At 41.3% G+C, this 27382-nt stretch overlaps 1 protein-coding gene across 7 annotated transcripts in view; it reads left to right on the top strand.

Moving 5' to 3' along the window:
- Positions 1 to 1670: 1670 nt before the first annotated feature.
- Positions 1671 to 27382, top strand: part of SFMBT1 (Scm like with four mbt domains 1) — a 129804-nt gene continuing 104092 nt past the window's right edge. For 3 of the 7 annotated variants that reach the window (XM_069475885.1, XM_069475881.1, XM_069475883.1), the window contains exons 1-2: positions 2162 to 2336; positions 10807 to 11038. The gene's annotated coding sequence lies outside the window, so the exon portion shown is untranslated. Of the gene's footprint in view, positions 1682 to 2078; positions 2337 to 3147; positions 3837 to 10806; positions 11039 to 27382 lie in introns of those variants that run through there. The other 4 variants (XM_069475887.1, XM_069475880.1, XM_069475882.1 and 1 more) reach the window with 4 other exon arrangements.

Genomic DNA, 27382 nt, shown 5'->3' with positions numbered 1-27382 from the left:
GAAGTGAAATTGTACAAAACTAGCAGAAAGTCTATGAGATGGGTGGAAGAAAGCTCACTTTATCAGCATTGAAGCAATAAAGAAAATCACAAAGGACTAGCTAGAATGACAGATTGAACATTACAATAAAACAAAAAAGAACAACAGGCTGGAGCCGGAAAATATTTGCATCAATGACAAAGGAGTAATATCTGCAATATTAAAAATGCTTGCTCAAAATGAAAAGAGGTTCAAGTCCCCAACAGATGAATGGATGTGAACAGATCATTCACAGAAGGGGGAATACAGATAGTAAATGCATAGAAAAACATTCATTTTTGAATGTTTAGTCATCTAAGAAATGCTAAGTAAAGTAACCTTGAACTATGAATAGACACTATTAAAGTGGGGGCGGGAGGGAAGATGGCACTCAGCGCTTAGAAATGTGCATTAAACTCCTAACACTTGTTCCTTGGAGGCGGTAGAATAATTGGGGCAGCTCTTTGAGAAAATATGACACCGTAAGGCAAGACCACCCGGCAATTCATAGCCTTCCACCAGGGAGCCTTTCCACTCCCAGGAATTCGTCCCAAGTGCAGAATTCAAGGATACGTTAGCAAACACCTGTAAAGAACCAAAATACATCATATCAGGCACTGCGTGAATGGACAGGGATAACTGCACACCTTAAAAACCAATCATGTGAATAAAATAAAAATTTTAGTGAATGTAGCAAACAAAAGAAAATGTGTGGTTGCAACTATGTAAAGACATGGATACATGTGGAAGGTTTTATGCATGAAAAGTTGCATTCTGTAGTAATAACATGGATACTTTATTCTTTTTACATTGTTCTTTCTCTCTGGTTGTCATTGTGTTTTCAGTGGTGCTACAATAATTCTGGACTCATATCCAGCCAGCAGCGTGACTTTGAGCAAGTTTGTCTATAAAGTAGGGTAATACTTCCCCGAGCGGTTGAGGTCAGTGGGAGATGGCCTGAGCCGAATCTGGCACATTGTGGGTACCCCAGACCACCTTCTCGCGGTGGAGGCGCCTCCTCCTACCTAAAATGCAGGAGCCATCCGCGCCCAGCGCCAGACCTCCTTCCAGGGCCCGGGAGTCTGGTCGGGCACTCCCGGGTCTCGGTGTCTCGGGGACTCCTTTCCGGAGGGAACTTTCCGGAGCAGGTGGGGGTGTGTCTGTCCCACGGGCGCCTGCGTTCAGGGGCGAGGTCGGGGAACATAACCGTCGGTTACAGCTGAGGGGCCGACTTGCAGCCACCTGCGAGCTTCTGATCCTGCCCCGGGCTCCGGGCTCTCTTGCCCGAATTCGGCAGCCGTCCAGTGCCCCCTCGCAGGGGCCCCGAGCTGCAGGAAAACTCAGATTTACAGGGCGCCTCCTGCGGAAGCCTGGAGACATCGGGGACGCCGCACGGCCCGAATCGGACTTCGCAGACAGGGGGCACTTGGGTGCTCTTCCAGGTCTCAAAGGACGCGCCCGATTCCCAACGAGGGCGCAGCCCCCTCCAGCAGCTGCACGCGCGCATCTGGGACCCGGCGGCCGCTCCGTCCATTTGTCCGCTAATGCCATCTTGTCCGGGGCGGTCACGTGCGGGCAACAGCAGCACGCTTGGCCTCGGTCCGGGCGCCGGGTCTGACCCGGGGGCACCAGTAGGTTCCTCGCCGCTGGGTCGACAACCGAGGTGAGGCGCGGGGCCCCTTCCCTCCCGCATCCGAACAGGGCCAGCGCAGACACTGGGTTCCCAAGGGCGCGTCTCCCGATGCAAGTCGTTCCGCGCGGGGCCATAACGCCGTCGGGGGCCCGAGGCGCCGCCGCGTGCCCTGCGCCACGGCCTCGGGGGCGTCCGCGCCGAGTTGCTGGCTGGGGACCTGGATGGCCGGCGGCGCTGGACCCCCAGCACACCAGTCCGCGGCCGCCTCTCCTCCCGCGCGGCCCCAGCCCGGCGGGCAGACGCTCGGACCGACACCGGCCAGCAGGGCCCGGGGGCTCCGCGCGATGCGCGAGGGGCGCGGGCTGCCGGGAGGACCGCTGAGCTGGGGGTTGGGGGGGCGCGGGCGCATGCGCCCTGCGCCCGTGCCATATTGGAATGAGTCGGAGCGCGGAGCGCCGCCGCCGCCTCCGCCGGAGCGCGGGTGGAGGGGGGCGGGGAGAGCTGCCGGCCGCCCCGCTCCGCCGAACCCAGCAGGAAGGAGGGCGCGAGCGGGCGAGCGCGGGCAGCGCGGGAGGAAAAAGCGCCCGTGCTGGGGAGAGAAAAGAAGGAAAGAAAGAAAGAAAACGAACGCGAGAAAGGGAAAAGCGAGCGATCGAGCGAGCGCGCGCGCGAAAACTCCCGGCAGGTAAAAAAGCGGGGCCCCCGGCTGGGCCTTCCCGCGCGGCGGCCTGAAGGGGCGGCGTCGGCGCCGGGGCGGAGGACCGCACGGCGTCCCCTTTGGAGCGGCCGCGCAACTTTGCCGACGGAAAACCGCCGGGAGCCGGCGGGCGGCGGGCGCGCGGGCTGAGGCGCCAACGGGCGGCGGCGGCACGTTGGGGCGGGGGCGGGGCGGGGGGAGCGCGGCGCCCGCGCGCGGCCTCGCGCGGCTCCGCGCGCCGGCCGGCCGGACTGCAGGGGCGCGCCTGGGCGCCTCGCCGCGGTGGCGAGCGGCGGTGGCGGCAGCCGTCAGACCCTGGCCGGCAGCGCGGCGCGCGTCAGCCCGCTGGAGGCGTGAAAGGAAAGTGGCCGGGCGGCGGCAGTGGCGGGCGCCCAAGTTGCCCGGCGCACTGGGCCCGCTGCGCGCCCCTCCCCGCGCGCGCCCCGCGCTCCCGCCCGCCGAGCCCCCGCGGACCCGCCCCCCGGGCTCGCTCCGGGCGGGGCGCGAACCCGCAGCGGGGGCTGAGCGCGCGGCCCGCGCGGCCCTTCGGAACTTCGGAGGGCAGAGGCGGCCGCCGCGCGGTGCGGGGCGTCTAGCGGCAGCCGCAACCGGTTGCTTCGGGCCGCCGCTGTGAAGTGAGCGGGCCTCCCCGGCGCAGCGGCTCGCCAGGAACCGCTGCCCGACCCCCGCGGACCTGGTCAGGGTCCCGACCTGCCACTCGGGAGGTCCGTGACCGTTTCGATTTCTCTTCTTAAAGTCTGATTTTGGAGGCTGAAAAAGAGACCCTGGAGAGGCGAGCTGTGTCCTGGGGAGCAAGGCCTGCTCTGTGCGGAGCAGAAACGCCTTGCGAGAAGAGAAATTCCCGCGGAAAGGGTGTATGTTAAGTTTTTCACAAGATGTCAGCTGTTCACGTGGGGTCTAAAACTAAGCCATCAAGCACAGGTCATCTCCAGATCGTGTTATGCTCAAGAAGTGGGGTGGGACGCTTGGGTCAGAAGACTGGCTTTTATTTTTGGGGGGTATTCCCAGCAGATCACTCAAAGCAGTGCCGGCTAGTGGCCCCAAGTGATGTTTTTAAAGTCCTACTTAGCGGTGATCTGTTTTTGAGAACCAAGTAACCATCAAGGAGATTTGAAAGGTAGCAAGATGGATTTTGGCAATCTCTGCGTATGACTTCCCTTGAACCACATTTTGAAGATGTCATATTTACGTATTTGGCGTAAAATGCCTGAACATGTAATCGTTAATTTGCCAGCTGTCTTGAGAGGATGAAGAAACATGAATGTGTCTTCATGCGTACGTACACTTTGGGGCCTGTTAACTGGTGTTTTGAGACATTTGTTGAATCCTTCTAGGCCACAGGTAGATTCAGAGTTCAGATTTGTTTGCAGTGCCAGCAAAGTAACGGCCCGGTGGAAACGGGAGTGGCCTGAGATCAGGAAACAGTTCTGTTACTACCGTTGTCATTGACTACCTCCCTTATCTTGGGTATGTTTCTTACCCTTTGTAGGTAAGATCTGATTTTTCTTACTTGTAAAATTAGGATAAATCATCTTTCTGCGAGCTTTCAGTTCTAAAATTCGGTGACTTTTTAAAAACGAAAGCTTTTTAAAAATCACAGTCTGTGTTTTGAAAGGTTCTACATAATAGGTGCTCAAATGTGCATCTTTATTAAAAAGCATTTGGAAAAAAAAATCTTGGTAGCTATATCCAGAATGATTTAATATAAGTTATTTGAACAAAAACATTAAAGAATGTATTTCAATGTGCTTAAAAAAAATTTTTTTTTTTTTGAGGTATAACTTGCTGTAAGACCTTAAGGGTATAACCAGTGACTTTGTACATGCGTACATGCCCTGATAATCACAGTGTCAGGTATGGAATGTTTTCAGGTGCCCTTGCCAAGGCTCCCTTTGGATCCCTCCCATTCAGTAAACACCCCCCTTCCCAAGGCAACCACTATTCTGACTTCTGTCACCACAGATGAGTTTTGCCTCAAAACAGGACCCTTTTGACTATGAAAGGGAACAATATGAGTAATTAAACTGAAGGACAGCAGGTATGTAAATATTTTATCTATGGCTCTATGCTTCATGATTCTTAGGGTTTTTACTGTCTAGACTAACTTAAAATTCTGACCTGAGAGACTTCTTAGAAGGTCACTTTTCAGCTGAGGCAATACTCTGCAGGTTTGGATTTGTAGTTCTCGGGAGTCCTTATGTTCACAGGTGTGATATTAATCTGTTACTTCCCATTTTTGGAATACAGGTACTATATATTTGTAGACAGTAGGTTTGGAGGGTGAATCACAAGTATTCCCAACAAATCAGAGTTTATGGTGTCAGTAGATGAATCAGTTCCTTAAAGCCTAGAATTTGCTGAGAAAATTGAATGAAAATTGATTTTTTAAAGTTCAGTGAATTAAGAATGTGGGTATAAAGCTTTAACAACCTTTTAAATGATAGCAATTAACTTGATTTATATATGCAGGATGTTTCAACTGGTTTATCAAATCATTAAAACTCTATGGAAGCAAAAACAAAAGGTAACCAAAAATTATGTCAGGTGTGATTTATTTTTTTTTACCTCAACATGATGAAGATACTTTTTTATAATACACCTCTATCTAGGAAGGTGGATTTTTTATACTCTTCACTGAAGCAAGTACTGCAACAATTTGCTTATCCTTCCCTAATGTCTTTTTAATATATACTTATGCCCTCTCTTGTTTCCGTAGGTAAAGGGAAAGAGTTAGATGTTAAGTGAATTCTTATTTTGTTAGTTCCTAACAAAGGCCTGTATTTTTTACCACAAGGACATCTGTGTGATAAAAGTTGGGAATGTTCTAAGGCCTCTGGTAAGGATGTATGGGGGATAGTCCACAAAGTTCAAAGCTTTTCATTTGTGAAATGATTTCACTGAATAATTCTATCTTTCTCTGAGTTAGCCAGCCAAATGACTGTCTGGCAACTGAGCTAGATTTGGTCACTCCATCCAAGATTCACAGTCTCATTAGCTAAGAGAGTAAATGATGATTTAGCTATCACTGGTCTGCTGTTTCTTTATGTGGCTCTTTTTAGGTTTCTTGGCTTTTGCATTATCAGGTCATTTAAACTTATTAAATCTTTAATAAAGAGATGCAACTAAAGAGATAGAAAATGAGAAACAGAATACACATGAAAGGAAATTTCCTCTTTTTGATATTTGTTTTCTTACAAACTCTTTCCCTTTAAAAATGCTTTGCCCATCTATTATCTTACTGCTTTTTAGGGTACTTATGCCTTCACAGTGGTAACTAGACTGGGCTTAGCTATGGGATGGTGGTATAGTAGCAGGTATTATTTGACTCTAAAGTCTATAGAAAAAGGAGAACTGTCCAAACTTCATTGGCTTTATATTATGACTTCGTGTTATGTTCACATTAAATTAATGAATACACCCAAAAAACAGAAAATCATTATTTAGACAGGTATTTTAAATGCTAAATATTTTTAATATTAAAATTTTTTAATAACTTCCCAAAATTTTACTTTTTGCAATTATTTGGCTGATAACCAATACTTCAGAATAATTTAAATGAGAATAAAAGAACATGTAATCAGTAAATGGTATAGCTTTCTTATGGCAGGGTATTTTTCTTTCAGTATATAGCATTTGTTCTTTAACTGGAGTGTTTTGTATTTGAAAACAATATTTATATACGTAGTTGTTAAATTGGACAAAAGCCTTTGGGGATTTTGGTTACCTGGGAGATTTTGAACCATTAGACTTTGGGGAGTGGGATTTTGATAGGACTCTACCATTCTTCAAGTGATATTAGCCCCATTGGAAAATTATTTAAAAGAGACAGGATGTGGTCAGTTGTTGCAAATTTATATTTAAAATTTCATAAGTGGGAGGAAGGATAAGAGCAAAGAAAAATTATTAGTAGAAAAATTATGCTTTGCAGAAGTTTTAAGAAGCTTGATTATAAACCTTTTCCTATAACTCAGAGACACCTAAAGATTTGTATATAATTGTTCTTTGTATTCAAGAGGATGTTTATAACCTTATTCAGCTCTCTTTGTCTTTAGGTGATCACTCAAGGATGTTATTTAAAAACAAGCAAATATAGTCTATGTATTGTGTTAAATGATACTAAATCCTTGTTGAACTTTGTGGTTTGCTAATTTAATAAATTTCAGTGAGCCAGTCACTTCACTGTGTAGGGAGAGGCTATAAGGTGACATTGCTAACATGGTGTACAGTGCTGCATGCATTGGTTCCTTTTTGACGTTTTTGCTTAGTCTAGAGAAAGGTTAATTACTAAACTGATTTGGGGCAGATAGGGTAGTCGAGAGTATCCGCTTTGTTTAGGAAAGTTGAGTTCTGGTCTGAAATGGTGTTTGGAGAGGATCTTAGATGAAAGATGGAGGGTGGTTTGTTGGCAGCCGAAAGTGTGGGACAGTCACACATTTAGAATGACAGTATAGATGGGAGAGAAATTTAGCAATTACTAAAATGCCTCAAGAGTTTTTCTTGCTGATATTCAACTTGAAGTGTTAACCAAGAAGTGCTTTGATCTGAATTCCAAATTATTGTTTTTTATACCCTGAAGGATTTTTTAAAAAGTATTTGAGGTGGCTGCTGTGGAATATTTGCTCAGTGGTAAGGCTGTTTGTGAGTTGCCACTGGTTTTTCATTCTTTTTCACATCAGTTTGCTACTCAGACTAGAGTGTGTTCCTGTCTCTGAGTTTTTTTACTAGTGTTCTTTCTTATGAATCATTTTCTATAAAACATGTTTTTTCCATGTTAAAAATGGTATATGGTAATTTGGAATCATAATTTTAAGATACCGTTTTGGCTCATTTTTACTCATGTCATAAAATAATCTTGGAGGTTAGATGATGATCACACAGATGCACTTGACATATCACTTGTCTAGAACATGGTAAATACAAGGAAGTAAATTTTTACTATTTTTAAAAATGTTTATTATTGAGTTGTATGATATATTTCACATGAACTTTACCATTTTAACCATTTTTAAGTGTACAGTTCAGTGGCATTACGTATATTCACATTGTTGGCAACCATTACCACCGCCAATCCCCAGAACTTTTTACATCTTCCTAAACTGAAAGTCTGTACCATGTAACAGTTACTACCATCTCCCCTCCTCCCAGCCCTGACAACCACCATTCTAATTTCTGTCTCTATGATTTTGACTATTCTAGGTACCTCGTATAAGTGAATCATACAGTATTTGTCCTTTTGTGACTGCCTTATTTCACTTAGAATAATGTCTTCAAGGTTTACCCATGTTGTAGCGTGTGTCAGAATTTTTTTTTTTTTTTTTTTTTGAGGAAGTAAATTTTTTAAAAGATTTCCACAGTAGGTAAAATAGAAGTCACAGAACCTTGTATGCTGGGACTTATTTACCTCCCTTGGAAGAACTCTAGGTGCCCACCAGAGCTGTGAGAACCAGGTACCTTGTCCTTAGATGCAGTTTGGACACACTTGGTTATTAGAGTGAAAGAGAGAGAGCAGAACATGACAACAGGATGGAGGACAGGAAAAGTATAAAAGCAAAGGTCTTTAGAGTCTGGGGTCACACTGGGTAGGGACAGAGCCTTGTGAGTGTCAGGATGCCATCTTACTGTATGATCGCTGATGTTCATGATGTTGGCCTGAATTAAAGCATGCTATCCAGAACAGTTAACCAAAAAAAGCTTATGTGTTCATAGTTGTAAATAAGTCTTCAACCATCTGAAAGGCATGATCATCAATGACTCATTCCCCAGTTGTTCCAGTTAGTTGAAGTTCTGCCACATTTCACTCTCATTTTTGTCTTGATACAAAGCTAGTGAGTGTCTAATGAGGCACATATAATAATGATACCACATAATTAATGCTTTGTATTTTAGATGTATTATATTACTTTAATTATGTATTTATGAAATACAGATGCCCAGTCATAGATGGAGAGAAGGCAGATTTGACAGAATTAAGGATTATAGAGTTGAGCAGTTATATATTTCAGAATGGCTAAAGAGATATAAATTGTTTTTCTTTTATTATTATTTTTAATGGTTGTATTAGTTTAGTAAATGTGGGGTGAGTTTTCCTGAATTCCGTTTACTAGGGCATGGCAAGTACCTTAAAACATCTCTTAATCACTCCCTTCCCTTCATTACATGGGTGCTTTTGACTGTCTTCTTGGAACCACTGAAGAATTAACAGTGAATGTCATGAAGCCTGGTTTTTATTGTGCCTTAAGTTACTGTTTAATTTTCAAGAAAATCAGAATGGTTGTTTCCTTAAGTTAGTCAGGCGTTTCTGAAAGTATTAGTTTCTATGGCATGTTTTTGTCTAATAGAGCAGTATAGAGCAACTCATTTTTGTTTTTTGGGTTTTTTTGAGAGACAGGGTCTCACTCTGTTGCCCAGGCCGGAGTGCCATGGTGCAGTCAGCCTCAAGCTCCTGGGCTGAAGCGATCCTCCTGCCTCGGCCTCCCGAGTAGCTGGGACTATAGGCATGTGCCCCCATGCCCAGCTAATATTGTTTATTTTTTGTAAAGTCTGAGTCTCGCTATGTTGCCCAGGCTGGTCTCAAATTCCTGGCCTCAAGCGATCCTCCCGCCGTGGCCTCCCAAAGTGCTGGGATTGTAGACCCAGCCTGGAGCAACTCTTTTATATTATTCAGTCCCCATTGTGTATCATTGATACTTTTGAATTGTCAGTTAAATATTTTGAAGAGTCCAGTTTATATACTAGAGTGACCTTGTTAATTGTAAAAATACTAGTTGGAGTTTCTAAGTAAATTGTTAGAAGAGACATCCTTTTCTTTTAAAAAAAAATTAACAAGTAGGTGTTCTTTCTTGGAATACGGTGTCCTTTTGATTGGTTTTCATTTTTATCATTGAGCAAAATGCGCAGGGTTCAGTGGTCTTGGTAAAACTAGAAAGTTGAGAAACTTTGGGTGTGCTATTGTTGTTATAGTTGTTTATGATATATTAAGATATCTGAACCCTTTGACCTCTTAATGTAATTAATATTTATTATTTACATATTATTTCTCTTTTTTTCTTTCTTTCTTTGCCCTTCAACATCATTATATCTCTTTTAAAGGTAGTTTTCCAGTCCTCAATCATGAGTTATATTTGTACTTAAAATATACGTAGTTTTTATTTTTGTTAATATGAGTAACACTGTACACAAATTGGGAAACAGACTTAGATCTGCTCCTAGGCATCATCTGCACCCAGTTTTCCTGTAAGCATGCATAGTGGTTCTCTCTGTTGCCAGACCCTGTTAGCAGGAATGGCTGTGACACGGGAAGCAGAGGGTTGAGGTAGGTTCTTCTGGCCTCTCCTTCTAGGGATAGTCTCCCTTCTGTTGTAGCAAGTGCTTGAGGAGGCCTCCATGATTCCTACAGCCAGACCCAGGGCCTTAAATCACAGCAGGGCTTTGAAGACTGTGTTCCTCACCCCTACCACCTCTGCTGACCTTTGACTTTTACCCCTCTTTTGGCTATTAACTTTGTCTAAAAGGAGCTCTTTCCAGGCACAGTCGACCAGTGAAATCTTAGGTTCTGTGTGGTATTCTTTTCCTATGGCCTCCTCGAGAGGCTTCCCTGTTCTCCCTATGCATTGTCTTTGACTTCGTTGTGACCTTCATTTTCTCCCAGAGTTCCATCCCCTTCAGGCCTGGACCCATTGTCTAATCCTTCACTTTCTCTCTAGCCAATTCTGGTTCCTTGTCCTTCTGGGGCCTCTGCTCCATAAGCCACCCACAGCCTTCCAGCCACTGCCTCTCTCTGCTCCTGGATGCAGACTACCCTGGATTCAGACTGCCCTGGATTCAGACTACCCTGGATTCAGGATCTCCTTCTGAGTGGCTGTCGCTGGCTCCAGATGGCCCTGTATTGAGGCAGACCCTTCTCTCTTTGCCTTCTGTAACCTTTTCACACTCTCCCTTGTTTCTCTCTTTACATCTCTCTCAATGAAGTCATCCACGCTTAGACTTTGCCTAGCCCCTGTGCTCTCCTAAACCTTTCTGCTGAGCTTGAGAAGATCCATATATCCTCTGCCTCTTGGGCCTCTCCATGTTGGATGCAGCACTGGCACCTCAGAATCCGCAAGTCCAAAGCAGAATCCCCCTTTGTACCCCGAAGCTGCCAACCTTGCCTGTCTGCCTAGGTTTCTTTCTTTACATTCCTCCTCAGTGGTGGTTTTTTGTTTTGTCCCCTGGTGGCTTTCCCGTGGAACTCAGAGTCTTATTCTTTAATTATTAATACCAGTCTCTGACTTGAGAATGTGCAGTTCTGACTTGGTTTTCAAACATTTTTGAAGCTGTGGAACCCTCAAATGAAATCTTCCTAGGAAGCCTGATGTGTAAAATAAACTAGAGTTCTCCTGGTAGAAGGGTGGTGAAGGGCCAGCATCTTTTTTTTTTTTTTTTTTTTTTTTTTTGACAGAGTGTCCGTCTGTCACCTGTGGCTTCATAATAGCTTGCTGCAACCTCAAACTTCCAGGCTCAAGCGGTCCTCCTGCCTCAGCCTCCCAGAGTGCTAGGATTACAGTCATGAGCCACTGCGCCAGCCAAGGGCCAGCATCTTGTCCTGCCTGCTGAGCTTCCTGTGCTTCTCTCTTCCCCTCTGAGGCTGTCTGGCAAGTGGCTTTTGGGGCAGCCTTCCCCACGGATTCTGTGTAAGTAGAGCTCCCTGAAGTTGCTGACGGTACTGCCCTTGAGGGCATGCTGCATGTTTGAAAACCACTTTATCTGTTCCATACCCCACTTATTTCCCATTGGTTTTCCTTTGGAAATTTTCATTTTGATTATGAATGATAACATAAAATTAGTGCCAGTGATGAATCTTGCCAGGGAAAAGGAAGGCCACTTTGGAAAGTGAAACTAGGTTTTAAAAAGAGCCAGCTCCATCAAATGCTCAAACCTTCAAAAGTGCTGAAGGGCTCCTTTCAAAATTTACATAAGTCTCTACTGACTATCTTTCTCTCTTTACTTTTTTATGTTTTATTTTTTTAGATGCATGTGGATATCTTTCTCTCTTTAAAGCTGCATTTCTGGCAACATAAACATTCAAGATAAACTTAGTTTAGTTTTACCGTTTTTGTTTTGTCCATTTACCAGTATATATAGCAGATTTTTTCAACTCATAATAAAACTAAAACTTTATATATTTGCAGTGAAAAATATAAACCTTGTTCTTTTGCCTCCATCTCTCCTTCTCTCCAATCCTTCCAACACACTGTGGCCCAGTAGAGTTTTCTAAATAAACCTGATTTTATCATGTAAAGTCTCATAACTGACAGGATAAAGTCCAAACTCCAAAGGAAGGCATGTGGAATCCTTGGAGACCTCGTGCCTAGTCCCCTCTTCCAGCTCATACCTCTCCTGCACAGCCTCCACTCCAGCCTCAGCAAGACCCACTCTTCTGCAAATCCTTTCCTACAGATGTTCCCTCTACCTAGTGTCCTTCTACTAAGGCAGTGCTCCCAAACTGTCAGTCTCGCATGGACAACTTTCACGTTTTTTGCTATATTTGATTATCAAAGTTATGTTTATATTTTTAAAATCAACTTTTAAAAAATTGACTTAACTTAAATTTTATGAATTATTACATTTTAAAAATAATACAATGCAAGAAATAATAAATTTAACTAGTTTACTAAAATATGTTCTTTTAATAATGTTCTTGACAAAGTCCTTTGTACTTAAAATTTAAAAAAATATGTACCTGAAAATAGGTGATATTAAGGAATTGTTGATTTTTCTTTTTAGGTCTGATAATGGCATTGTATTAGTAGTTATACATAAGGAGAATGTGCTTATTCTGTTTTGTTTGGTTTGGTGTTTTTTTTTTTTTTTTTTTGAGACAGAGTCTCACTCTGTTGCCCGGGCTAGAGTGCCGTGGTGTCAGCCTAGCTCACAGCAACCTCAAACTCCTGGGCTCAAGCAATCCTCCTGTCTCAGCCTCCCAAGTAGCTGGGACTACAGGCATGTGCCACCATGCCCAGCTAATTTTTTCTATATATTTTTAGTTGTCCAGCTAATTTCTTTCTATTTTTAGTAGAGATGGGGGTCTCGCCCTTGGTCAGGCTGGTCTCCAACTCCTGAGCTCAAATGATCCTCCCGCTTCAGCCTCCCAGAGTGCTAGGATTACAGGCGTGAGCCACTACGCCTGGCCGGAATGTGCTTATTCTTGAGAGATGCAAACTGAAGAGGTTAGAGGTGAGGTATGGTGCTTGCTTCCTGCAGCACATATACTAAAATTAGAGGTGAGGTATGATGTCTCTGAAACTTTCAATTGGCTAATAAAATGTTTATATATTTGCATACATATATATAGAGAGAAAGAAAATAGGGAAAATTTTAATTTTTGAATCTAAGTGCAGGGCATTTAGAATTTTCCCAAAATCTCTATGTTTTCAGAATTTTAATAAAAGCTGGAGATAAAAATGGCTGTAAAAAAATCGGTATTAAAAAAAGTTTTAGTCGGGTATGATGACTCATACCTGTAGTCCCAGCTACTCAGAAGGCTGAGGCAGGAGGATTGCTTGAGCCCAGGAATTCGAGGTTGCAGTGAGCTACGATGATGACACTGTAGTCTACCATGGGCAAAAAAAAAGTATGAAAAAAATAAGTTCTTAACCCCAATTCATAATGGATATAACACACACACATATACCCTGAGTACAGTGTCACTTGTTGAAATGACATTTAGACTATTGCATTTTCAGTGTTGTGCAAAAACTAAATTATCAAGGTTCTTAATTACTGTTTTAAGCAGTAATACCTGTGAAGTTACAGTTGCAAGTTTTACATATTAACTCTTGTTTTCCCCATTCCACTGTAATAATCCTATATAAATATTTTAAAAGAAAGAGTCTTTGCCAGCCCCAGACTTTTCTTGTATCCTACCAGTGGCTTGGGTGTAGCACTTAGAGGAATGCTCCACTAAAGAAATCCCTGCTTGTCCCATAAAATCCAGGGCTTCTGTAAAGTCTTCCTTTCTGGACTCCCCCAGGCTGGATTAACCACCCTTTACCCTGGGTGCTCACAGCATTCTACGTATTCCACTCTTATAAATATTGCCATTATAACTATTTGTTCAATGTTACTCATCTCTACCAGACTGTGAGTTCCAGGGCAGAGACACTGTTGTATTCCTCATCAGTACTTTGCACACAACCTAACACAGAGTAGATACTAGATAGATTATAGCTGAATGAAGGCACAGAAGCAATACTGCAGTAACACCATTTATAATGTTATTTCTACTTGAAAATATATTATGCTCTAAACAAGAAATGATTATGTTTAATCAGATCTGATCTTGTCATTCCCAGGCTTAGAGTCTGCCACTGGCTTTCTGTAGTAGAATAAAATCCAAACTCCTTGTGTGGCCTACAATACCCTTTGTAACTTGTTCCCTGCCCACCTCTACCACTTTTCCACCTTCTTTCCCACACTCGAGCCACATGGGTTTTCCGTCCCTCCCAAATACACTGAGTTTGTTACACTTAGTTCTTTTTTACCCTGGAGGGTTCAGTTCAATGATGAAGCCTTCCCTAAATACCTTTACTCTCCTGGCACTCCTTTCTCACCACTTTTTGGATTTCTTAGTGGCATTTATCACTATATGAAATATTCTTATTTTTAGCTCATTTTAATTCTAATTTATCATAAAATGCTTTAAAGTCACACTGTAGACAATATTAAAACCTGTGTACCTACTTTAAGTATGTTTTCCCTTATTGTCCCTTGTGGGAGAGAGAGATAATGCAGTAGTGCATTATTCCTTGTGTTTACTATTGTAAACTCCACGAAGGCAGGAGCTGTGTCTGTCTTGATTACCGTGGCATCCCTGGTACTGAGAACAGTGCCTGGCAAATACATGTATGTTAAGTGGAGGTACGAATAAACAACCAACTTGTAAGTGATCTAAGAAATTTGTGTTTTTCTAACTCTGGAGACTTTGTAGTATTATGGTTTAGTTCTGAATGTTCAGGTTTTTTTAATTTTCACTTTTATTTTTTTTGAGACAGAGTCTCACTGTATTGCCCCTGGTAGAGTGCAGTCATCATAGCTCACTGCAACCTCAAACTCCTGGGCTCAAGAGATCCTCTTGCCTCAGCCTCCCGAGTAGCTGGATTATAGGCACATGCCACCATGCCCAGCTAATTTTTCTATTTTTAGTAGAGACAGGGTCTTGCTCTTGCTCAGGCTGGTCTCTTGCTCAGATTTTTTTAAAAATAGGAAGCCAGAGTTTTGTCATATTTTGCTGCTTGAAGTATCTATTTTGATTAATGTTTTACAATGGCAAAATTCTTTTACTCAGCTTCATTTTTTTATATTAACTTATAACATCACTTTTCCAAGATAACTGTGCATCTTTAGATAATTGACAAGTGGATTTCCGTTAGTAAAAAAATCAAACTAAAGGGTACTAGCTCCAGTCATTTGCTTTACTTTTTGTGGTAGTAATTACAAAGAGGCAATCAGCAGTCTGGTTCTGTGTGGGTGTGGGGTGGGGCAACTCCACTTCCTTTGCCCTAGTGTGGCTGATGAGAGCTTGTTATTATTCGCAGGTGCGTGAGCTGCAGGTTGGCCTTCTTGCTGCCATTTATATTGTGTTTCAGCAAGTAGGGTTTTTTGTTTGTTTTAGGCGGATGTTTTTTGAGAGACAGGGTCTCACTCTGTTGCCTAGGCTGGAGTGCAGTATCGCAGTCATAGCTCCCTGCAGCCTCAAACTCCTGAGCTTAAGTGATTGTCCCACCTCAGCCTTCTGATAACTAGGACTATATGCCTGACTAAATTTTTAAAAAGTTTTTTTTTTTTTTTGTAGAGAGGGGTCTCCTGGGTCTCACTATGTTGCCCAGGCTGGTTTCAAACTCCTGGCCTCAAGTATAGCTCCTGCTGCAGCCTCCTGAAGTGCTAGGATTACAGGCGTGAGCCACTATTTGTGGCTTTTTTTTTTTTTGAAGAGCTCAGCGTCACTATGTTGCCCAGGCTGGAGTGCAGTGGCACTTCACAGCCACAGTCATGGCACACTACAGCCTTGAATTCCTATGCTCAAGCAATCCTCTTGCCTCAGCTTTCCAAGTAGCTGGGACTACAGGTGTGTGCCACTGTTCCTGGCTAGCAAGTAGTTTTGTCTCATGAAGACAGACAAAAGGACACAACTTGTAAAGTTGGACTTGAGGCAGAGAAACAGTATCCCACTGGATGTCAAAACACAAGTTTTATGGAGCTGTAAGGTGCCTTCAAGAAGTGGTCTGAGAAATAGAAGTATGTATAGAAATCAGCAGGCAATTAGGGTTAATCAAGTTCTTTGTATACTATGAAAGGCTGTGTAAACAACAGGGCAACTCGGCAAGTTGAGTCATCCAATGTTTAAAGAACAGGTGAAAAAAATGGCATGAAGGCATGTTTTAATTTCACAGGATTTCAAGGACTGAAGAGCAAGCAAATTGCCTATGGATGATGCTAACAAGTTTACTCTCTGCTTTAATGACCTCCCTGATTCTTCCATCCATTCCTGTTGAAAAAGGCAGCTGCAGCCTGATTGGATCTGTGCACACGGAGACTCGGCAGAAGTAACTGACCTTTAGGGCAGGTGGCAGGCACTAAATTTCTTTCTCTTACGAAAATGACAGTACTCTTGGAGGCAGAAATGTTATTGCTGTATTAGAAAGTTGAATTGTTTTTCTCATTCGTGAATCATGATCTGATACTGTAGAAATTCATTTAGCAAACACTAAATAGCTGTGACATGGAACAGTGGTGGCAGACAGAGGTTTAGGGAATGCAAAGTCAAACCAAGTTCCTTGCCCTCAAGCAGCTTATAGAACCAGAATAAGACATGCTGCAGTAGAGTTTGTGTTGAAGGGCTGTCAAAAAGGTATCAGGTGTCTACTGTGACAGATATTTTGACTGACATGTGGGAATGGGCTAACATCTTTGTGGGATATTGTTTTGAGAAGCAATTTTTATGTAAGTAAAGGCCAGGGAGTTAGTGATCTGTGAATACTTATTCATATATTGTACTATTAGTGTGAGAATTTTTAATAAGCTAAAATATTTCAGGTTTTAATGGAGTATAGGCCTAAAATAACCCTGGAGTTTTCCTTCTAAAATTCCTTTCCAAGCCTTTATCTTTAGTGCCGCCTCCTTTTAAAGGTATTATTTAACTTTGATGAGGTTTCTGCCAACTCTTCATTTTTGAGAGTAGTATTAGAGAAGCAGCAAAGAACCAGCCACAGAGATCTCTGGGCGGTTATATCTAGAACTGTAAGCAGCCTCACAGGGACCCACCTGGAACTGGAGTGAGCAGCTGTCAGGACGTGGGGAGGGAGGGTAAACTCTGTTAACTTATGGCCATGAACATGCAGCTTGGCAAGAGTTACAGTATATCCTAAATGGGCCCCCGGATCTTTATTACTTTATATTATCTAATGAGCCTCCCCTATTTGCTTTTTAATTGCTGAGGGAGAGTTATTATCCTGAGTGCTTATATGTAAGTTATTTGCTATTTTGATTTATGGTTTTGTGTGGTTTTAGAATCTTACTTTTCTAATATAATAAAACATTTTTATTAATTTTAAAAATTAAACCGATTTTGTTCGAATGGTAGGAAAGGGACCAAAAAATTTGGTTCATGTTAGCTTACTGGAGAATTTTGGTGGGGTAGCAGGTTTTAGAAGACATGAAGTACCCTTTTATTGCAGCTTACTACTTTTCTGTTTATACTTTTAAGATGTGTGATGTATAAACATTATCATAGCAATTTGCTTTTTCATGCATTGATGTTTATAGTGTTAATATTTTGTCAGAAAATTAATTTTAATTAATTTAGAACTTTAGGCTTTCTCAGTAGTGATCAATTACATTTTGGGGTAGAACTTTTTCTAAAGGACTATACATACATCATGTATCCATCCATCCATTTGGGGTCAATCTTAGCCCTTTGAAACATAGCTCAACACTGAGAGCAAGCAAAGTTGGTTTCCAGGTACTAGCAATAATTGTTATAATTCCTGCACCCAAAGCTGATGTGTAGTTCTTAACTATTTTCCAACCTTCTGTAGATCAGCCAGGAGCAAGATGAGTAGAGCTTGTTAGGGCTGCATAAGGGAGGCAGCAGTTAGCACAGTCCAGCATAACACCTTGTCTGGGTATGTTTGTTCTTTAGAGAGGAACAACAAGGAAAAGTTAAAGTGTGTTCAGGAGTCTCTGTTTTAAGAAGATACAGAAGTAAAAATATATTTTAGAAATATTTCCATTATTATATTGAAATATGTTTTGATGCTTGAAGAAGGACCAGGCTTCATTTATATCTGGCTTTTATTACCTTGATACAAAAATAAAGGGAATGAGACTCCCAAATTCCTTGTAGTTCTAAATTTCCTCATTGGTTCTTAGAAAATTTACATATCATAATTTAGAAATACAGTTAATAAGGTAATAGTTTAATTAGATCAGCTTAATAAAAACTGAATTGATAAGTATATTTCTATAACATATTAAAATTTTTAAAACCCTGGCATAGTATACTTTATAGTTTTTCCCCAATTGACTATTGCAGAATGTTAATTTGAAATTATTTAATTATCTTTGACTAAAGCCATTATATACTCACTTGGTATGAGTCTCATAGAAATTTTTGTTATGTGAATTCCAGCAAGATTCAGGGACCAGCCCCTCATTTCTTAAGGATCAGATAGGAGTTCAAAATATATTCATAATTTGCTCAGCATCCTCACTGCTACTTCTTTGGTCCCAGCTATCATTCAGTCTCATATGGATTATTGCAGAAGCTGTTTCCCCTACTTCTACCCTGGCCCCCTACAGTCTATTGCTGACACAGTGGGACCCTGTTAACAAGCCAGATGATATGAGCCCTCTGCTCAGAATCTACTGCAGTAGGTAAACCCTTTATTGTAGCCTACAAGGCTCCAGTGGCCCGACTCACCCACTCCTCAGACATCCTCTTCATTTTCTACTGTAGCCACACAGGAACATGCCAAGGGGGCTCTTTCCTTAGAGCCCTTGCACGTAATGTTCCCTCTGCCTGGAATGCTCTTCCTGTAGAACATGACTGGCTCCCGTACCTCCTTGGAGTCTTTTCCCAGAAATCACAAAATTTCAACCCTCCTCCAAAATTTCATATCCCTGCACCTGCTTAATTTTTTTTCTCCTTAGCACTTATCTTATATATTATGTATTTTACTTATTTATCCTGAATATTGCCTTTCTCTCCTATGCTAGAATTTAAGCTCCTTGAGGACAAGGATTTTCATCTGTGTTGTTTCCTACTATATTTACAGTACCTAGAAAAGAGTCTGGCCCCATAGTAGATGCTCAATAAAAATTTATTGAATGAATGAATATTTCAGAGCGTAGTTCTCCACCCACCTTAGCCCTTGAATTATATAAATTTTTAATTTGGTGGGCTATTCATGTCTAGTCAGGAAACCTAGTCAGGAAACCACTCCAAGTGTTTCAGTCAAAAGGATATAATTCTAGGAATTGATTACAAAAGGAAGGGCCAGAGGAATAAAAGGGAAAAGGTGCCCACAAACCAGAGCCCACAAACCTCCATTTTCCACTGATGCTGCAGTTTGCTGCCATCAAGCAGGAACCTGTATTCCTGCCAGTGCTGCTGTCAAAACCTAGTGGGAGCACAGCTGACAACAAGATTTGGAAATGTAGATTTCAGTCTTGTGATTCAAGGGAAAGTCTAGAACAGGGGTGGGGAACCTTTTCATGCTGAAAGGCCACATTAATTTAGCTGTAATCAAAGTCACATTCAAGAAACTTCAATTAGATATACTTAAAAATATACATTATTTTGTAAAAATCTAACTACTAAGTGCTCAATAATTTCAAAAAATGAAAACTAATTGTTAATTTTAAAGTTAACCTTTTGGTGACTTTGTTGTGTCTGCGTTTTGTTGGAAAGCATTTGAATATTTGGTTGCAGCATGGAGGTCTACAGTTTCAGTTGATCCTCCAGATGGGTATTAGTCATTTGTGACCCTAAGGGCATCTAGATTTGGATTAGGTAGGAGAATGTGGATTCACAGCAATAAGTGGTTGAAGAGCAAGAAAGCGTTGTTTGGGCATATTGCCGAGGGCATGGATATTTTATTGCTATTTTTCCATATTTCAATTGGATCTTTCCCTTAGCATCAAACAATGACTTTAAAATGTCATCTACTGAGAGCTCAATCAATTCCATCTGTAGTTCTTTAGGTGCCTTGGTGATACCAACTAGGTGAGGCTGAAATGCTAATTTGAGTGTGATGCCATGATTCTCAAAGTCAGTGAACCTTTCATTGTATTCTCCAATTAATAGGTGTGTATTCTGTTTTTTATTCTGATTGAGTATGGCTTTGTCACCCTGGATAGAGTGCAGTGGCATCATCATAGCTCATGGCAACCTCAAATTCTTGGGCTCAAGCAATCCTCCTGCCTCAGCCTCCCAAGTAGCTGGGACTACAGGTGCATGCCATGATGCCTGGCTAATTTTTCTATTTTTAGTGGAGATAGGGTCTCACTCTTGCTCAGGCTGGTCTCAAACTCCTGAGCTGAAGCAAGCCTCCTGCCTTGGCCTTCCAGAGTGCTAGGATTACAGGTGTGAGTCACTGCACCCAGCCAATAGCAGCTGCATATTCTTCAGATGATTCTCATTTATTATCCTGTTTGTCAGTGACCTTTGCTAACGGGAAAACGTTCATCCTAAATATCCTTTTGAAGAAGTGTTTTGAAAAAAGATAGCTTTTTCAAAGTGCTTGGATTTTTTGCCACATATATATAGACTTAGTTTTACCTTGCAAAGAAATATTCAAGTCGTTGTGATTTGACCCGATATCCCACAGAAATGTTACATTCCTATAGAAATCTTTTTTCAATAATTCACAATGCTGATTCTGTTCTTCATAAAATTTAACTGTTTTTTCTCCCAGAGATAAAATTTTGGTTAACGTCTGTCCCTGGAATAGCCAACACACTTGAGAATGATATATAGCAAATCCACATTGAATACTTCATCTTTCAACTTTATTGTGTTAGGAAACTGACGCCATGTTGCATTTACACCTGTATAGTTAATAATACTTATAACTTGTTGCAAAGTGTCACTTAAAATAGTAGCTTTAGCAGAGAGATTTTGCTGATGTAAGATGTAGAGAAAAGAAATAAGAGCATCTGGATCTGTTAATACTTTTATTTATTTATTTATTTATTTTTGAGACAGAGTCTCACTCTATTGCCCAGGCTAGAGTGTGGTGGCGTCAGCCTAGCTCACAGCAATCTCAAACTCCTGGGCTCAAGCGATCCTCCTGCCTCAGCCTCTCGAGTAGCTGGGACTACAGGCATGCGCCACCATGCCTGGCTAATTTTTATATATATACATATATATATATATATATATATATATATTTTTTTTTTTTTTTTTTAGTTGTCCTGCTAATTTCTTCCTATTTTTTTTTTTAGTAGAGATGGGGTCTCACTCTTGCTCAGGCTGGTCTTGAACTCCTGAGCTCAAACGATCCTCCCACCTCGGCCTCCCAGAGTGGTAGGATTACAGGCATGAGCCACCATGCCCAGCCATTTTTATTTTTTTTGAGACAAGAGTATGGCTCTGTTGCCCTGGGTAAAGTGCAGTGGCGTGTCTGAGGCTTGCTGCAGCCTCAAACTCCTGGACTCAAGTGATACTCCTGCCTCAGCCTCCTGAGTAGCTGGGACTGTAGGCATGTACCACCATGCCCAGCTAATATTTTTTTCTGTTTTGTAAAGTCAGGATCTTGCTGTGTTGCCCAGGCTCGTCTCAAACTCCAGACATCAAAGCAATCCTCCAGCCTCAGCCTCCCAGAGTTAGGATTATAGGTATGAAACACTGTGCCTGGCCTGGATCTGTTAATACTTTTTTTTTTAATCTGTGCAATAAACCCTTCGTGTTTTCCTGTCATGGAAGGTGCACCATCTGTACATATACTCAGTAAATTTATTAAATGCAGTCTAACTTCATGGCATTTATCTTGAAAGTTGTTGAAGATATCTGTTCCCCATGTTTCTGTTTGTAAGAGTGCCCGAAGTTAGTAACTCTTCATAGCAAAGAAAATCTTCTGTTATGACCCAAGTGAAGTATAAATCCCGTGCCGAGTCCATAGTACTTGTTGATTCATCCAAAGTGATTAAATAATACATATATTCGTTTTGGAGTATTGCATGAAGTTCTGTTAAGTTAAAGGCTAATTCATGTTGCCAATCAGTTACGGTTCTCCTTGAAAGAGGCAGTTGTTTGTACTTTGAAATGTTATCAGGGTCTAAGCATCCTACAACTTTGACAATGCATTCTTTCACAATTTCTACATCACCGAATGGCTTCCCTTTTTTCCTGAGTGTAAGTTGCTTCAGTGGCACTATTTCTAGGTCTTATTGCTGCTAGAAAGAACTGTCTTTGCTTTTGCTTTTCATCTTTTAATTTCTGCAGTACAACCTTTTGCGCCTTTCCTTCTAATTTAAAATATTCGTGATCCTTGGGAGTATCATAATGCTGATGAGCATTGAATTTCTTTAATGTTGATATTGTAGTATCACAAAGCAAGCAAATCATCTTATCTTTAGCAGAAATAAGATAATATTGCAATTCCCAATCCTCATTAAAAAATCTGTTTTCTTCCTTCAGCATTCTCTTGGTCTTTGACATGATGGGCTGTTAAGCAGACAGAATTAAAAAATACTGTAAAACTATTCACAAATTCCACTTCTGATAGAAACACAGTGCACCGTTGTCAAAAGCTGATAATGGACTGGCATACTCGATCCTCATAAACTCTCGCCAACCAGCCTTATGTGGTAGTGGTGCCAGTCAGGTAAAGGAAGTTAGAACTATTAATAAATCAAGAGTGTAGCAGCCGTCCATTTAGTCCTTATGACATACTAATGTTCTAATTGTGCTGGTCGATCTGGGAGGATTGTTTTGTTGAAACTTATTTTATTCTTTGGTATTTTAAATACATTCATTTAAAAAATATAATAGGTGAACAAAAATATATTAATTAAAAGGGTTTGTTCTGTAAAATTTGAATTCAGTCAATAGGCCACACTTAAGGCCCTAGAAGGCCACATGTGTCCTTAAGGCTGCAGGTCCCCCACCCCTGGTTTACAAAGGTAGATGTGGGGCTGAGTACCAACATATACTATCCAGCAGAGGTGGTATTTGTTTAATTTATGTGTGGAGATAACTTTAAATGTAGGCAAAATAAACTGAGTAGTTTGGGCTGTGACACCAAATAATAGCACAGAGTAAGATCTTAGATCATGACTGAAACATAAGAAAGCTAAGAATTAAATCCCACTTTAGCGTAGTTACATCCATGTGTTAAACCACAAAACTGAACTCAGCCTCTAGAAATGGAACACGGCAGGAAACATATCTTCATTGTGGCCGTGATCTCTTAGTGTGATTAAGTGCTTATTTCCTTGAGATCAGTAAATCTGTGTTTAGGCCCAATTGTGTCCCAGATTAGATCTCTGTCACCTAAAGGATCATATTGGCCTCTTCTGATCTGATTAGAGATGCAGAGCCCTTCTGTCATTTAAATGTTGTGTTTGTCCCTTTCTTTCTTTTCTCACTTTATTTTATTTATTTATTTTTGAGACAGAGTCTCACTCTGTTGCCCTTGCTAGAGTGCAGTGGCATCATCGTAGCTCACTCACTGCAACCTCAGACTTGTAGACTCAAGCACTCCCCCTGTTTCAGCCTCCTAAGTAGCTGGGACTACAGGCGTGCACCACCATGCCCAGCTAATTTTTCTGTTTTTTGTAGAGGCGAGGTCTCACTCTTGCTCAGGCTGGTCTCAAACTCCTGATCTCAAGTGATCCTCCCACCTGGGCCTCCCAAGAGTTCTAGGATTATAGATGTGAGCCACCTCGCCCGACTGTCTTTTCTCACTTTCTGAAGAAGGACACCAAAATCTAAATATACTTGATTGCTGACTATAGTCATATCTAGTGCTCATCATGATTTATGACATGATCTATCATTAATGGGGTCGTTTTTATTAGAGATGGCAACATTTTATTTTTTCCCATTTGTATTGTAGCAAAATAAAATTTGTCATCTTTACCGTTTTTAAGTATACAGTTCAGTGGTATTAATTATGTTCATAATGTTGTGCACCCATCACCACCATCCATGTACATAACTCTTTTCATCTTGTAAAACTGAAATACCATACCTATTAAACAGTAACTCCCCATTCCCCACTCCTCCCAGTCCCTGGTAACCATCAATCTACTTTCTGTTTCTATAAAATTTTTAGGTACCTTGTATAAGTGGAATCACACAATATTTGTCTTTTTGTGACTGGCTTATTTCACTAAGCATAATGCCCTCAAGGTTCATCTATGTGGTAGCATGTGTCAGAGTCTCCTTTTTTAAGGTTGAATAATATTCTGTTGTATGTCTATACTGTATTTTGCTTATTCATTCTGGATGGCAACACCTCTCAAAATACAGGGAGAAAATAATGAAATTGATAGAAATTGGTAGCTTTGTTCCCTCTGCCCTTTCCTGTACTTCTCTGCACCAGTTAAGACTGGCCCAGGGATTCAGGTTGATTATGTTTGTGGATGTGTGAGATCTGTCACTGGTAGACCAAGAAACCACCCCCAACCCCAGAAGAAAAAAAAAAAAAAAATCCTGTGTCAGTGATTACATTTATACATTTAGATTCTGCCATAACCTATTTTTTGTGAAATTCACATCCTTTCTTCTTTCTATAGAAATTTAAATTATGAGAGCTTTTAATGTTAAAAAATATCTTTAGGAAGTAATTGATCATGTTTTTGATGAACTGAATAATTTGTATTCAAGTACCAGATTATTTCATTTATCAGATTGGTTTAGATTTCTGTAATGCTAATTATTTTTATTTAAGTATGATCCTTGTGCTACCTGTCAACATAAATAGATCCTTCATGTTCTGATTTGGATCCATCTCATTATGTTCATGGATTGACTTGTAAGGATATAATCAATTTCTTAAAATTGTAGCTGGCAGCAGTTCTTTAATTTACTAATGGGATTTAAAAATTATTTTTTTCCAATCCATACTGGAAATTAACTTCTATTATATTTGTTTTCTCGTAGACTAGGCTATTACTATAGCAAAAACCAAACACCTACCAGAGTAGCTTAGTTTATTCTGTTCTTTGTGTCACCTAGAAAATGAGGGCTTTATTTTAATCTTTTTTTTTTTTTTTTTTTTTTGAGACAGAGTCTCACTCTGTTGCCCAGGCTAGAGTGAGTGCCGTGGCGTCAGCCTAGCTCACAGCAACCTCAAACTCCTGAGCTCAAGCGATCCTCCTGTCTCAGCCTCCCGAGTAGCTGGGACTACAGGGATGCACCACCATGCCCGGCTAATTTTTTCTATATATATTTTTAGCTGTCCATATAATTTCTTTCTATTCTTAGTAGAGATGGGGTCTCGCTCTTGCTCAGGCTGGTCTCGAACTCCTGAGCTCAAACGATCCGCCCACCTCGGCCTCCCAGAGTGCTAGGATTACAGGCGTGAGCCACCGCGCCCGGCCTATTTTAATCTTTTAACCACTGACTACCATAACATTTTACTTAATGCTATAGAGAAGTCCTAGAGTACAGTGAGGAATCCTTGAGAGAAGGGGCTTTATTGGATGGGAATACTGGCCTCTGGTGTATTTGCATTTTGTCTTCTGTAAATTCTTTCTGAATTTGAAGTGCCACTTTAGAAGAAATATTACCTCATCAGAATTCTATGGGAAAACATTCTGTTTGAATTTAAGCAAAGTTAATTTATTTTTTCCTTCTGCATGCTTTTGTTCCTTTCCCCTTTTAAATGATTTTATTCTCCTGAAGTTGCTCTGTTTTTGAGCTGTGGTTATTGGAAACACCCATAGAAAGGTGCTGGGCTGATGGAAGGCTGTGACACAGAGCAGGTGAGAGGGCAGTCCTTTCTTGGTGTCCCCGTATGCTCCTCAAAAGGCCCTGATGTCTTATGAAGACACTGTTAAGAATGATCAACTGATTTAAATGAAATCTCCAAATGTCAACAGAGTGCACACGAGCCAGGGATATATCTGTGACTCATAGATACTTCTCTTCTTTTCCCTTCTTAGAGGCATTTACTTTTATTTATTTAACTTTTTTATTAGGAGAAAATTTAAACCTACACAAAAGTAGAGATAATAAGGTGATATACCCCCCATTTATCCATCACCCAGCTTTAACATTTTGCTTTTCTAGAGACATTTTCTTCTTCTTTTTTTTAAGAGACAGGATCTTACTCTGTTGCTTAGGCTGGAGTAATGCAGTGGCCAGATCATAGCTTACTGTAACCCTGAACTCCTGGGCTCAAGCAATTCTCCTTCCTTAGCCTCCCAAGTATCTGGGACTACAAGTGTGTGTCATCACACCCAGCTAATTTTTTAAATTTTTTGTAGAGATGGAGTCTTGCTATGTTGCCCAAGCTGGTCTTGAACTCCTGGCCTCAAGCAGTCCTCCCACCTCAGCCTCCGAAAGTGCTAGGATTATAGGCATGAGCCACCATGCCTAGTGCCTAGGGACGTTTTCTAATGAGTCTAGACATAAACCACTTGCATTTTATATTATCTTTTCTTCCTCTTGGCATTAGGTTTTAAGCAAAGTTTTCTCCAAATTTACATTGGCAAATTTAGATGTGCACTAGTCACTCCCAAGACTAGCTGTAGAGAAGTAAACAGACTGCTGCTAGAGCTGTACTTTATGAATAGGTTAAGTTATATATTATATTATTATATGATATATATTATGTTAGTATATAATATAATATTATATATTACTGTTAGGCTCAACCTACCCAGTGGAGGCTCTCTACTTATAATATGGAAAAATCAATATTATAAAACTCTGGTGGAAACGTAGGTATGGACTGCAAATGGATTCTCTTTTCTTTGCTTCTCCTTCTCTCTTCCTACTCCATCCTCAATTTGTTTTTTTCTGTCATTCATTGTGTTAATACAAATATGTATTGCTGCTACATATACTACCCCAAAAAGATGGGAGCTTGTACTGCAGGAAGGTAGGGAAATAATAAACCAGTAAAGAAATAAATAAAATCTAGTAATTGTGATAAGTGCTAGGCAGGAAATTTGAGTGATATGTTAGAGAATAAGATGGGGATGGCCTCAATACAGTGATAAGGAAAAATCTTTATGTACTAATTTTAGACTAAGATGTAGAGGGCGAGAATCTGTTGTGTGTATAGGACTCTGGGTGAGGGGATAGCACTTGCAAAGGCCCTGAGGTTGGAGTCTGGGGTGAATTAGGAACCAGTTGTGGGAGTATGAATGGAAAGAAATGGAGTGGTAAGTGGGGACCAGATCTTGCAGGGCTTTGTAGATCTCAGTAAGGAGTTTACATTTTAGAGTTTAGGAAGTTACTGAAAGGCTTTAAGTAGGATTGTGACATGATTTGCTTTGCCTTTTATAAGATGTCTATATACTGTGTGGAGAATGGACTTCCAAGTGTGGAAAGGGAGGCAGTTTGAAGCCTACTGTATTAGCCCAGATGGCTTGGACTAGGATGATGGCAGTGCATATGGAGAGAAGTGATTGATTTCAAAATATATGGTGGGCATAGACTCAATAGGACTAGATGGGGTGAAGGTGAGAAAGCCATCAACAATGGTTTCTAAGTTTTTGGCTAGCTTGGTCATGTAGTACTGAGATGGAGAAGCCTGGGGAAAGTTGGGTTTGGAAGCAAAAGTAGAGTTCAGTTTTGGTTGCTCATACAATATTAAAATGGAGATTCCAAATGAGTAGTTGGACATATGAGTCTGGAGCTCAGGGAGGGGGTCTTCCTCGTCATTGATAATATTTATAGTATGAGTTTGCATGGCATCACCTGGGAAGAGAATGTCAAGTGGGAATGGGAAAAAAAGAAGAGAACTCAGCACCAAACCCTGAGGAATTCCAAGCCTTAGACTTTATGTGATTCTGGAGGA

The sequence above is a fragment of the Eulemur rufifrons genome, chromosome 7, assembly GCF_041146395.1.
Source record: "Eulemur rufifrons isolate Redbay chromosome 7, OSU_ERuf_1, whole genome shotgun sequence".
NCBI classification, from domain to species: domain Eukaryota; kingdom Metazoa; phylum Chordata; class Mammalia; order Primates; family Lemuridae; genus Eulemur; species Eulemur rufifrons.
The sequence above is the reverse complement of the archived record's forward strand: the minus strand, read 5'-3'. Positions and strand labels throughout refer to the sequence as shown.